The sequence below is a fragment of the Cebus imitator genome, unplaced genomic scaffold, assembly GCF_001604975.1.
Source record: "Cebus imitator isolate Cc_AM_T3 unplaced genomic scaffold, Cebus_imitator-1.0 Scaffold700, whole genome shotgun sequence".
NCBI lineage: Eukaryota > Metazoa > Chordata > Mammalia > Primates > Cebidae > Cebus > Cebus imitator.
In genome coordinates, this window is record NW_016108015.1 from 542,984 (window position 1) to 555,834 (window position 12,851).

The following is a 12,851-nucleotide window of genomic DNA, read 5'->3' on the forward strand; positions in this document are numbered from 1 at the left end:
CAAAATTTGTTTACCTGTTGATAGTTATATGGATTGTTTCTAGTTTTCAGTTATCTTAAATAAAATACTATAAATAATCATTTAAAAGTTTTATTGGGCTTGCTTTTCTATTGAATAGACACCTAGGAATAGAATGAATGGTTTATATGGTAAGTAATATATAATTTTTTTAAATTACCACCAAACTGTTTACAAACATTATTATACTATTTCACATTTTCAGTAGCAGTGTTTGAGAATTTTGTTTCTATTTTTCATATTTACCCTTTCAGTTGCTCTTTGTTTCTTTGTGTCGATTCATAGTTACTTCTGGTACATTTTTCTTTTTGCCTGTGAAGCAATATTTTAACATTTCTTGTAAGTTTGATGAAGTTAAATTTTTTCAGTTTTTATGCTTCTAAAAATGTCTCCATTTTTACTTTGTTTTTGAAATATTTTTTGCTGTTATACATATCAAGTGGACAGGATTTTTACATTTTTTTCTTTCAGTACTTTAAATATGTCATTCACTATACTCATTCTCTTCTACTTTGCATTGTTTCTGAAGAAAAAAGTCACTATTATTTTTTACTTCACTTTTCTATATATAATGTATGCTGTACCACCCAGCTATTTTTCCTATTTTCACTTTATCACTGCTATTAGGCATTTTGATTATGATGTGCCTGGGGTAAATATTCTTCATATTTCTTATATGTAGAATTTGTTAAGCTTCTTGGGTCTGTAGGTTAGCTTTTATAAATTTTGAAGAAATTTTCAGCCATTATTTCTACAATTTTTTTTCCACCCTAGTCCCTCTCACCTCTTTTGAGGATTCTAATATTCCACGTATTTAGCCACCTGAAGTTTTCTAAGGCTTACTGACACTCTTCATTTTTCCCCACTCTTTGTCTCACTGTGTTTTATTTTGCATTGTTTCTATTGCAATTTCTTCAAACTCATTAGTCTTTCCTTCCACGGTATCTAATCTGTTAATTCAATGCATGCACTTCAGATCTTATATTTTTCATCTCTAGAAATTTATTGGGATCTTTTTTTACATCTTCTAATTTCCTTGCTATGCTTATGCTTTCCTCTATTTTCTTGAGCATATGGAGTGGAGTTGTAATAGAGTTAATGTCCTTGTCTATTCCTTCCATCATCTGTGCCATTTACAGATCTCTTTCAATTGATTGATTTTTCTCTCTGTGATAAGTCCTATTTTTCCAATTTCTTTGCAAGTCAGACATTAAGAATTTTGCCTTGTTGGGTGCTGGATATTGTGATATTCCTGAGCTTTGTTCTATAACATAGTTAAATTAGTTGAAATATTTCATACCTTTAAGGTTTGCTTTTAGGCTTCATTGGGCAAAACTCTGGCTGCTGGTGCAAAGCTAATTTTGCCCCATTACTGAAGCGTTACCCTTCTGAGTATTCTGACTAATATCCATGTATTTTTCTTCTGTGGCTGGTAAGATACAACCTATTCCCAATTCTGTAACCATCAGGGATTCTTCTACTAGCTCCTTCCCAGTGATTCTTTTCCAGTGTTGGATAATTTCCTCATACATAAGCACCGTTCAGTACTCATCTGAACACTCAAGGAGGAATCTTTGGCAGGTTGCTCAAATTACACCTCTGTGCAACTCTCTCATCCCCAGTCCTCTATTGCATGGCTTTTAGCTGCCTTAATATCCTGAAATTTCTTAACTCTGTTTTCTCAACTCAGAAACCTCTCCAGGCTCAATATGGGCTTGCCTTTCCTGCTCTGCAGCCTGTAAACTCTCTCCAGGCAATAAACTGGAGAATCAAAAGCTCATCCTATTTGTTTCCTTTCCATTAGAGATAAGTCTTTCATTACCTACTGTACAAGTAAAAATCATTTTTCTATTTTTATCTACTTTTAAAATTCTTTTAGGCAGGAGAGTAAATTTAGTCCCCATTACTCCATCATGATTGTAAACTGGAAGTAGGGATACTAGCGTTTTACACTGAGACATGGCTTTGAGATTTTTCTGGATAAAAACCCTTTGCCTCTGGGAATATTTGTCTGAAAACACAACAGGCCTGAAAAATACAAGGGGGAGCCTCTGCTACCAGCCAGGACCACCTGTGGCTGCATACTACTGCACAGGCTCAAACTTCAATATGGTTTTATTAGCATATCTTACTATATTTGTGTCCTGAAGTCTTAACATTTAATCTGAAAATAATATTTTATTGTAGGAATGCAAGTGCTTTTATCCTCAATGTCTGTTAAACAGACAGTATCAGCCATGACATGAAAAGAATATTTTAAATAACACAAATTATTTACAAATTTTGAAATGATAATTTCTTCTAGCTTATACCATACACCAACAAAGCAGAATCATCCAATGCTTCCCTGCAACTGATAACTGACTGACTCTTGATCAATAGTCATATGTATTTTTATCACTGAAAATAAAGAAGACATATATATGGCCAACAATCATATGGAAAAAAGCTCAACATCATTGATCATTAGAAAAATGTAAATCAAACCACAATAAGATATTAACTCACAAGAGTCAGAATGGCTATTACTAAGAAGTTAAAAAATAACAGATGCTGGCAAGGTTATAGAGATAAAGAAACATTTATACACTGTTGGTGGAAGTGTAAATTAGTTCAGCCATTGTGGAAGACAGTGTGGCAATTCCTCACAGACCTAAAGACAGAAATACCATTCAACCCAGCAATCCCATTACTGAGTATTTACACAAAAGACTATAAAATGTTCTATTATGAAGACATGCACACTTATGTCTATTACAGCCCTATTCACAATAGCAAAGACATGGAATCAACCTAAATGCCCATCCATGATAGACTGGATAAAGAAAATGTGGCACAAATATACCATGGAATACTATGTAGCCATAAAAAAAGGAGATCATATTCTTTGCCAGGACACGGATGGAGATGGAGGCCATTATCCTTAGCAAAGTAACACAGGCACAGAAAGCCAAGTACCACATATTCTCACTTATAAATGGGAGCTAAATGATGAGAACACATGGACACATAGAGGGAAACAATACACACGAGGCCTGTCAGAGGGTGAAGGTTGGGAGAAGGGAGAGGAGCAGAAAAAATAACTAATGGGTACTAGGTTTAATACCTGATAACAAAATCTGTACAACAAACCCCCATGATACGAGTTTACCTATGTAACAAACCTGCACATATACCCCTGAACTTTAAAGTTAAAAACAAAGAAAATAACCTTTGTTTGTTATTAAAAACGTCTAGATGTATAATATAAAATTATATGAGATTTAGTTCATATTCAGCTCTTTGATAAGTTTCAATAAACATAATTTTTTTAAGTAAGGAATATTTCTAAGCTATGAGTAGCAGGATTATGGAAGATATAAATGTATTCACTTACAGAAATTTTTTTGATTCTGAATTTTAAGAGCTTGGAAAAAACTGCTTTTTATCAAAATAGCTAAATAATAATCACAAATCTTTTGTGAAAAAAGGTAAAAATATAAGTAATTAAGTAGAAAACATAATTAAAATTTTCCTTGAATTTATATACTAACAAACCTTCTTATCAAACACAGCCCATATATCCTATATTTACTTTCCTTAGTAGTTTTATTATTAATTAGTAAATGTCTGTTACTTGAAAATTGAACTCCCATACACCAGAATCCTAAAAGCCAAATAGGCAGTGAGACATTGCTTGACAGTTCTGAATTCACTTTCATGGTACACTTCTAAAGAAACATTTTGCTTTTTTAAAAAGTCAGGAAGAGCATAGGTCATTTAGCTGGTAGCAATGATTTTTTAGAAGACATACATAGCAGGCATATCAAATACACTTCAGGGTTTGTTTTGAAAACTCTGGCAATTCTTTCACCCTGGTTTCTCTTTATGATATCTTTAATTAATTCACACTCTGAAATTCAAAAACATAAACATTACAGTATCTGTTTTCATGTAGTTCTTCCAGAGAACCAAGTGTGTCTTTCCTTCCTGGATGTTGTCCTCTCTGAATTTATACATGTCTTGTAAGATGAATTTAATTCAATTTAATCAATTTTCTTGACTGCCTACTTCTGCATGGGGTGCTTGACAAAAAATAGTATAATGTGCCATATACCCCTAGAAGATAATAATAGCAAAAGTTTCTTGAGCTTACACAATGTGCCACATATTGTTAAGTGATTTACTTACATTAATTCATTTACTTTTCACAACTATCTCTGTTTTACAGATTAAAAAGGTAAAGCATTTTTTAAAAGTAGCAATTGATGAAAGTTATACAGCAGATGGAAGGTGGACCTAAGCCTTAAATCCAGGCTGACTGACCACTGTGATACATTGCACTCTTCCAATGCAAGCAGAGCCATACATGAATATAACTATATTTTAAGGATATTTACTTTGTCAAAACACAAGAAAGTACCATGAAAGCATCCATGACTATGTGATTGATTTCATCTAGGAAGATTGAGAATAGCTTTGCAAAAGGGATAGCATTTGAGCTAAATAATAAAGGATGGGAGTATCAGCAGAGCTGAAAGCAAAAGACATTCTGAGACAGTGGCTCATCTTGAGGGTATGTCTTTGCTCTGTGAAAAGTGTGGTTCTTAACACGCTTGAGGTACTTTACAACCATGCAGATTCCTTGACATACACTTAAACAGTTAGAGTCTGAAAATCTGCATTTTTAGTAAGCAGTCAAAATGATTCAAATGCAGGTGATTTTAGGACTATACGGAAAAACACAAACCTAATTAATTTTCAGTCCCTGCATCTATCATCACACTTCCTTCTTTCTGCAAGCACCAACCTCTAACCACCATCCTCACCCCAAGTAGGAAATTCTGAAACCAAATCCAACCTCCAGCTGGTAGAACTTAAGAAACCCCAACCCATATACTTACCTGGCAGGGGAGATACCATGATCACGAAGGTGGTTTTCCCAGGGCGAGGCTTATCCATTGCACTCTGGATGTGCTGACCCCTGCGATTTCCCCAAATGTGGGAAACGAACCTGGAAACCATCATTCTCAGCAAACTGACAGAAGAGCAGAAGATCAAACAACACATGTTCTTACTCATAGGCAGGTGTCGAACAATGAGAACACATGGACACGGGGAGGGGAGCACTACACACTGGGGTCAGTTGGGGGGAAATAGGGGAGGGACGGTAGGGGTTGGGGAGTTGGGGAGAGATAGCAAGGGGAGAAATGCCAGATGTAGGTGATGGGGAGGAAGGCAGCAAATCACACTGCCGCGTGTGTACCTATGCAATAATCCTGCATGTTCTTCACATGTACCCCAAAACCTAAAATGCAATAAAATTAAATAAATGAAAAAAAAAAAAAAGAAAGAATGAAAGAAAGAAAGAAACCCCAACCCAGTACTCAGGATTCAGTATGCATCACCCTCACTCTGGTCCAGCCCCAATCTTACATTTGAAGTTTTGAATTACTAGGGTATTCCCTTGTTTTTTTTTTGTCCCTATAACTACTTTCTAACAGTATTTTCACAGGTAATGGATACTGAAAGGATTCACCGTGTTTGGAAGGTCTACATAGTAAATGAGTGGAAATCCCTGATTCCAAAAATACTCAGAATGACACATCTTCAAAACTGGAACCCTGAAACTTATTTTTTCCCAGACATTGCCCTCAGATGAGAGTTCTGATCCTGACCTCTAGCCCAGGAATTAGAATCAATGGTATCAAATTACTTCCTGACACTAAATGTCTCACAGCCTGGCTATTCAAGTGTCATCCGCTCTCAGATTGTCAGGCTTCACTCCACCTGTCAGCTAAGATGCAATCATTCACTCATTCATTCTGTACATAGCTGTAACCCAGCTGGCTCCATACCCCATTATCTACCCTAACGATGGGGAAATTTGATATGGTGCTATTAACTAGAGGGAAAAGTATTGTTTTTTTTGCATATTTTTACTTGAGAAAGGTAGTACAGGAAAAGACAAAAGTAACCATAAACAGAAACAAATCAAGAGTTATACACCTTTTAGAATTTTCAGTAAATCAAGCAATATTTGCCTCCAAAAAGAAAAGCCATTATCATACATAGATAACATAGAATTCTATACTTTCATTGTCTTTCATATATTAAACTCTTTAAAAAACATAATATTTATGTGTATTTTTCCTAACTAGGGTATAAATTGTGGCAGTATTCAGAGATTGAACAAGTAACGAGAACCAAATTAGTTACAAAAACAGAAAGGTGTCTTAATAAGATATTTTATGTTATAGAAGTGATATATTGCCCCACAAATGGAAAAATGTTTACAAGTTTAATGGACACACCTACAACCACACCACCTTACCACAGCCACTGCCAGTATTTTAAGGCATATCCTTTACTTTTGCAATGTTTGCTAAAGTTGAATTTCAATCCAGGCCTAAACCTGATTAATCTTGCCTACCAGAGAGAAAAGACAGATTCAAATATATATTTACCAAACCAAAAAATGTAGAGGAGAGAGGACTGACAACTTCTTCCAAGGCTTTTAGAATTCTCAACTGCCTCGCGAATACAAAATGAAAACCAAGTTGGAGAGGAAGGATTTGAGGAGATAGCCATGCACACAAACTACGCTTGTGTCAACTTACTGTGCATATAAACATTATATACCTGTATATACAAGTATGTGACATATTTTTATTGTATTTATCTTGGAGAAATGACTGATAATTTATGTAACTTTTAGAATAGTTTTTTCCATAAGCGAATATATTGATAACATTTTTTTCACTTGTCAGTAGATACCACTCTATAATCTTGCTGCTCTGCTTGTACTTAGAACAGCAGCAGCACCAGTATGATCTAAGAGCTTCTTAGATATAAAAATTCTTGGGTTTCATCTCAGATCTAGTGAATCAGAATATCCATTTACAATCAAATACCACACGTTCTCACTCACAAGTAGGAGCTCAACAATGAGTACACATGGATGTAAAGACGAAAGTAGTAGACACTAGGATCTCAAAAAGAGAAGAGGCTGGGAGGGGAGCGAAGACTCTAAACTTACCTGTTTTGTACCGTGTTCACGCTGGGTGATGGGTACACTGCAAGCCAAAATCTCACCATTATGAAATATATCCATGTATCAAGCCTGCACCTGTACCCCCGAATCTAAAATATAAATACAGCAAAAAACAAAAAACAATTGAGTATATTTATATGTGTGCATTTTTCTTGAAGAAGTCCCATTAATTTCATCATATTCACATAATGGTCTAATTTTATTTATTTATTTATTTATTTTTATTCTTATTTATTTATTTTTTGAGACAGGGTCTCATTCTGTTACCCAGGCTGGAGTGCAGAGGCATCATCATGGCTCAGTGCAGTGCAACCTTGACTTCCCTGGTTCCGGGGTCCCTTCCACCTCAGCCTCCTGAGTAGCTGGAACCATAGGCACACACTATCATGCCCAGCTAATTTTTGTATATTTGGTAGAGATAGGGTTTCACCATGTTGCCCAGGCTGGTTTTGAACTCTGAGCTCAAGCAATCCACTTGCCTCAGCCTCCCAAACTGTCAGGATTACAGGCATGAGCCACCACGCTGGGCCCATTTTAATTCTAGTTGGACATTCAGGTAATAAACTCACATGGAGCCCATTTTACAGATAAGGAAATATAATAGATGCCTAAAAGGTATCTCTAAATTTAATAAATGAGCTCCTACCATAGAGACCAATTGCAAGTTTTTACCTTTACAAATGAGTCTATTGCATTACAATCGATCATTTGCTTTAAGGCAATTGTCAACCCTGTCATCTAGATGGCCAGCTATTAAACCCTTTGTACAGTGGTCACTTTTCCACTACGAGATATTTATCTGGTAAAAATGCCTCTGATGGTGGAAGTTCTGCCTTTTTTTAAAAAAATCTGATTTGGCATAGCAAAAATGTGTGGAATCAAATAAACCAAAGGCTCTTAACAGACTACACTCGGAGATGTTTCAGTATGTATTTATTCACTCAATTTATAACAGTAGCACGTATTTTGTTTGAGTGCACTATGGTTCATGTTTAATTTCCTTTTCTGCTCTGAGAAGATATAAAATTTAGCAGATGCTAACAGTTTAAAAGTCAGAGGATATGGAATAACAATGAATTTAGCAGTCAGCTCAGACTATGAAAGAAGGGATTATTATGGACACAAAGATACCCATAAAATACCATGCCTTGAGCTATGGAAGAAAACAATTCAGTTTAATAAATAAATCGCACAGGGGGATTTGAAATAGTGTACAAGTCTATCTAGCAAGCCTTGAAGAAGGACAGCACACAAGCCAGATGCACTAATCATTAATGGCATTCAATTATTCCCACGGCATCCAAATGAGGCAATTTTATGCTTTATAATTAACCCAAGGATTGAACTATGCACTGGGAAAAATAAATGTAACTATGCTTTATTGATTATTCATATTTTCAGTAACTATATTGAATTAACAAGCTTCAGGAGGCTTTTATCTTGCGTTAAGGCAAAATATAAAGTATTTGACCAAGGAAAGAGATAGCATTAGGCCTAGAGTTTGTTAGCAAATAACAGGATCTGCATTTTAGCAAGATTTCCAGGGGATCTGTATACACATTGAAGTTTGAGAAGCACTACTTTCAGGGCTGCAGAAGCCACAAAATAGGGGTACTTGCATCCCTGGACCACCCTGTAGATGAGAGCCTGCCACCAAGAAGTAAGACACATGTGGGGCTAAGCTTCCAAATGTTGCACTCATAGGACTCTAACCTGGAGACTTTAATTATAAATATTATTCCTTGACTTCCCTTTTAAAGAAAACAGTGGGCCACAGGATGTACGGGGAGATTTCATGCAATGGAAGTACAGCATTGGTGTTCACTTATCATTTTTACCCTATAAACATTTGGCAAGCACAGGTATTGATGCATCACTTCAACAAATATCTATTGAATACCTACTCTGTGTATACATAAGTATTATAAGTGTCTCTGACATAGGCTGGGTATAGAATGAAAGCTGTTTAGGTAAACTGATGGGAAGAATGACTTTATTTCAATTAACTAGCAGCTTCCGAAATCAAGTTTGAAAATATCTAAATTATCCAAATTTTTACATAATTGATCCTGAAAAGAGTAATGAGATCATATCCCAAAAATTCCATATGTTTTTGTTATGCCAAGACTGTTTCCTCACAGTCACTATTATATTTTACAGGCATTGAAAATATAAATTATTTAATTATCTGACAATAGTTTTGCACTGAAAGGTAATAAAGTTAGCTGCAAGTTTTTTATGAGAGGTAATTTCTAAATAAATTGAAGTCTTTGTAAAACCATAAACAAAATAACTAGGTTCTATAATTTATGTGAATTAGAAAATAATAGTATTCATTATATTTTATGATATATATATCAGATGTATTTTTACATTAGTACTCAGGAAATTCCAAACAATTAATGCATTCAATTAATATAAAATACCACCTCTTACTGAGAAGATACAACAATGTAGTAAATGATACAGAAAATACAGCTTATCTCCTATAGGCCTAATTCTCTTTGCAATATTAAATGTAAATACTTTCTAAAGTCAATCATTCCTTCAGATTATTAGGAGTTTCATTTTTTGCATTTTTGTGCTACAATGGGGATAATCTTAATAGAGGATTCTATTTATAGGCATACCTTATTTTATTGTGCTTTGCTTTATTATGCTTCACAGACTGTGGTTTAAAAAAAAATCAAAGGTTTGTTGGAAGGCTGAGTTGAACAAGTCTATTGGCACAATTTCTCCAACAGCATATGTTCACTCTGTGTATCACATTTTGGTAATTCTTAAAATGTTTCAAACTTTTTCATTATTATTGTATGTGTTATATGTTATTATAACACATATGATGTGTTATAATGATCTATGATTCATGATCCTTGACGTTACTATTAAAATTTTTCTGGGGAACCACAAACCATGCCCATATAAGATGGTGAACTTAATTGATAAATCCTGTAAAATGTTTGGACTGTTCCACTAATTGGCCATTCATTCTCTCACATCTGCCCTTCTCTGTGAGTCTCTTAATTCCCTGAAATCCATTAGGCCCATTAAAAGTGCTACAATGGCCTCTAACTGTTCAAGTGAAAGAGTCATACATTTCTCACTTTAAATCAAAAGCTAGAAATTATTAAACTTAGAGAGGAAGATATGTTGGAAGTCAAGATAGGCCAAAATCCAGGCTGCTTGCACCAAACAGCCAAGTTTCGAATCCAAAGGAAAATGAAGAAAATTAAAAGTGCTATTCCAGTCAAAATGCAAATGACAAGAAAGCAAAACAACCTTGTTGCTGATATGGAAAAAGTTTGAGTTGTCTGGATAGATGACCAGACCAACCATAACATTCCCTTCAGCCAAAGCCTAACCGAGAGCAAGGCCCTAACATTCTTTAGTTCTGCGAAGGCTGAGAGAATTAAGGAAGCTGTAGAATAAAAGTTGGAAGCTAGCAGAGGTGGGTACATGAGGTTTAATTTAAAAAGCCATTTCCAAAACTAAAAGTGCATGATAAAACAGCAAGTGTTGATGGATAAGCTTCAGCAAGGTATCCAGAAGATCTAACTAAGATCATTGATGTAGGTGGCTACACTAAACAGTAGATTTTCAATGTAGTTGAAACAGCCTTCTATTAGAAGCAGATGCCATCTAGGACTTACATAGCTACAAACAAGAAGTCAATGCCCGGCTTCAAAACTTCAAAGGACAGACTGACTGTCTTATTAGTGGCTAATGCAGATGATAAATTTAAGTTGAAGCCAATGCTCATTTACCAGTCTGAAAATCCTAGGGCCTTTAAAAAATTATGCAAAATCTACTCTGCTTGTGCTCTAGAAATGGAACAAAGCTAAATGGTAACACATCTGTTTACAGCATGGTTAACTGAATATTTTAAGCTCACTGTTTAAGTCACAAAATACATTAACAATATATATAATCATCCAAGAGTTCTTATGAAGGTATACAAAGAGATCAGTGTTTTCCTACTTGCTAACAACATCCATTCTGCATCTCATGGACCAGAGTAATTTTGACTTTTGAGTCTTATTATTCAAGAAATACATTTTGTAAGGTTATAGCTGCCATAGATAGTGATTCCTCTGATGGATCTAGGAAAAGTGAATTGAAATCCTTCTAGAAAGTTTTCTGGATACCATTAAGAACAGCCATAATTCAGGGAGAGGATCAAAACATTAGCATTAAAAAGAGTTTGAAAATTGATTCCAACCATCATGGATAACTTTGAAAAGTTCAAGACTTCAGTGGAGGAAGTAACTGCAGATGTGTTAGAAAAAAGAAGAGAATTAGAATTTTAAAATGTAGCCTGAAGAGGTGACTGAATTGTCACAATCTCATGATAAAACTTGAACAGACGAGAAGCTCCTTCAACAAAATGAACAAAGTGGTTTCTTGAGATGGAATCTACTCCTGGTGAAGATTCTGTAAACATTGTTAAAATGACAAAAAAAAAAAAGTTAGAATATTACATAAACTTAGTTGATAAAGCAGTGGCAGGGTTTGGGATAATTTGCTCCAATATGGAAGGAAGTTCTATCATAGGTAAAATGCTATCAAACAACATTACATACTACAGAGAAATCACTTTTGAAAGGAAGAGTCAGTCAATATGGTAAATTTCATTGTTGTCTTATTTTAAGAAATTCCCACTCACAGCTACCTCAACCTTCAGCAACCACCACTCTGATCAGTTAGCAGCCATCAACATTGAAGTAAGACCTTCCACCAGCAAAAAGATTTTGACTCATTGAAGTCTCAGGGGATTGTTGGCATTTTTTAGCAAGAAGATATTTTTTAATTAAATACATTGTCTTTTAGACATAATGCTATGGCAGACCTAATAGGTCACAATATGGTGTAAATATAATTTTTACATGCACTGGGAAACTGAAAACTTTGGGAGACTTTCTTTATTGTGATATTCATTTTATCAGAGTAGTCTGAAACTGAACCCACAATATCTCTGGGGTATACTTGTGTTTCCACAGAGGAATTATACACCTGCAAAAGACTAGCTGTTTCTCTACATGTGAATTATAGCTTTTGTGTTGATAGTGTTTTGCAATCTCTCCCATTGATAGGTTTGATTGTAAGGAAAAAAAAAGAGAAAGAGGATTTTATTAACTTTTTAAATGAGGTTTATAAATGGAGAGAGAAATAAAGGGGGATATCTTTAAAATGTGGATTTTAAAAGTATAGTTAGACATAAAAGGCACAAGAGGCTTCAGAGGTGTGTATAAAGTGGCCCAGGCAGTCTGCTGGGATAGAATGTGGAGCATATCACAAGATAATCTCTCTGCACCAAAACCCTTTTTGCTGGCTGCCATTATTCTGCCTTCTTTCTCCTCACATCCTCTTATTCCCAAAGAAGGAATGAAATTCTCTTTTTCATGTGCAGCATTGTATACAAAAAAATTTTGTAATCTGTAAATATTATCTGGTAATGGTAGGCATTCTATATACACTTTTAGTTACTCATATTTATTGTCTAACTAGCATGAATTATTTATTTTTGATGCCTTGGAAATAGAAAACGAGAAAGAATAAAAATGAAGGTTGAAAATATGAGATCTACTACTTCGTAATTTATTATTATTATCTCATGTTCTATGCCACAGAATAGAAAATCCCCAGTTTTTCAACACTAAACTTTTTGTACTCTTAAAATATATGTGTAGTAAAATAATGTTTACCGAAGATGGCCGTTTAGGAACAGCTCAGGATTGCAGCTCCCAGTGAAAGCGCAGAGGGTGAGTGGACGCCGCGTTATTATTGCCCACAGACTAGGAAA

The 12,851-nt window shown here is 34.9% G+C and overlaps 1 pseudogene; it reads left to right on the forward strand.

Annotated features, from left to right (window-relative positions):
* Positions 1 to 4,893: 4,893 nt before the first annotated feature.
* LOC119469539 lies at positions 4,894 to 5,020 on the forward strand (annotated as a pseudogene).
* Positions 5,021 to 12,851: the final 7,831 nt, after the last annotated feature.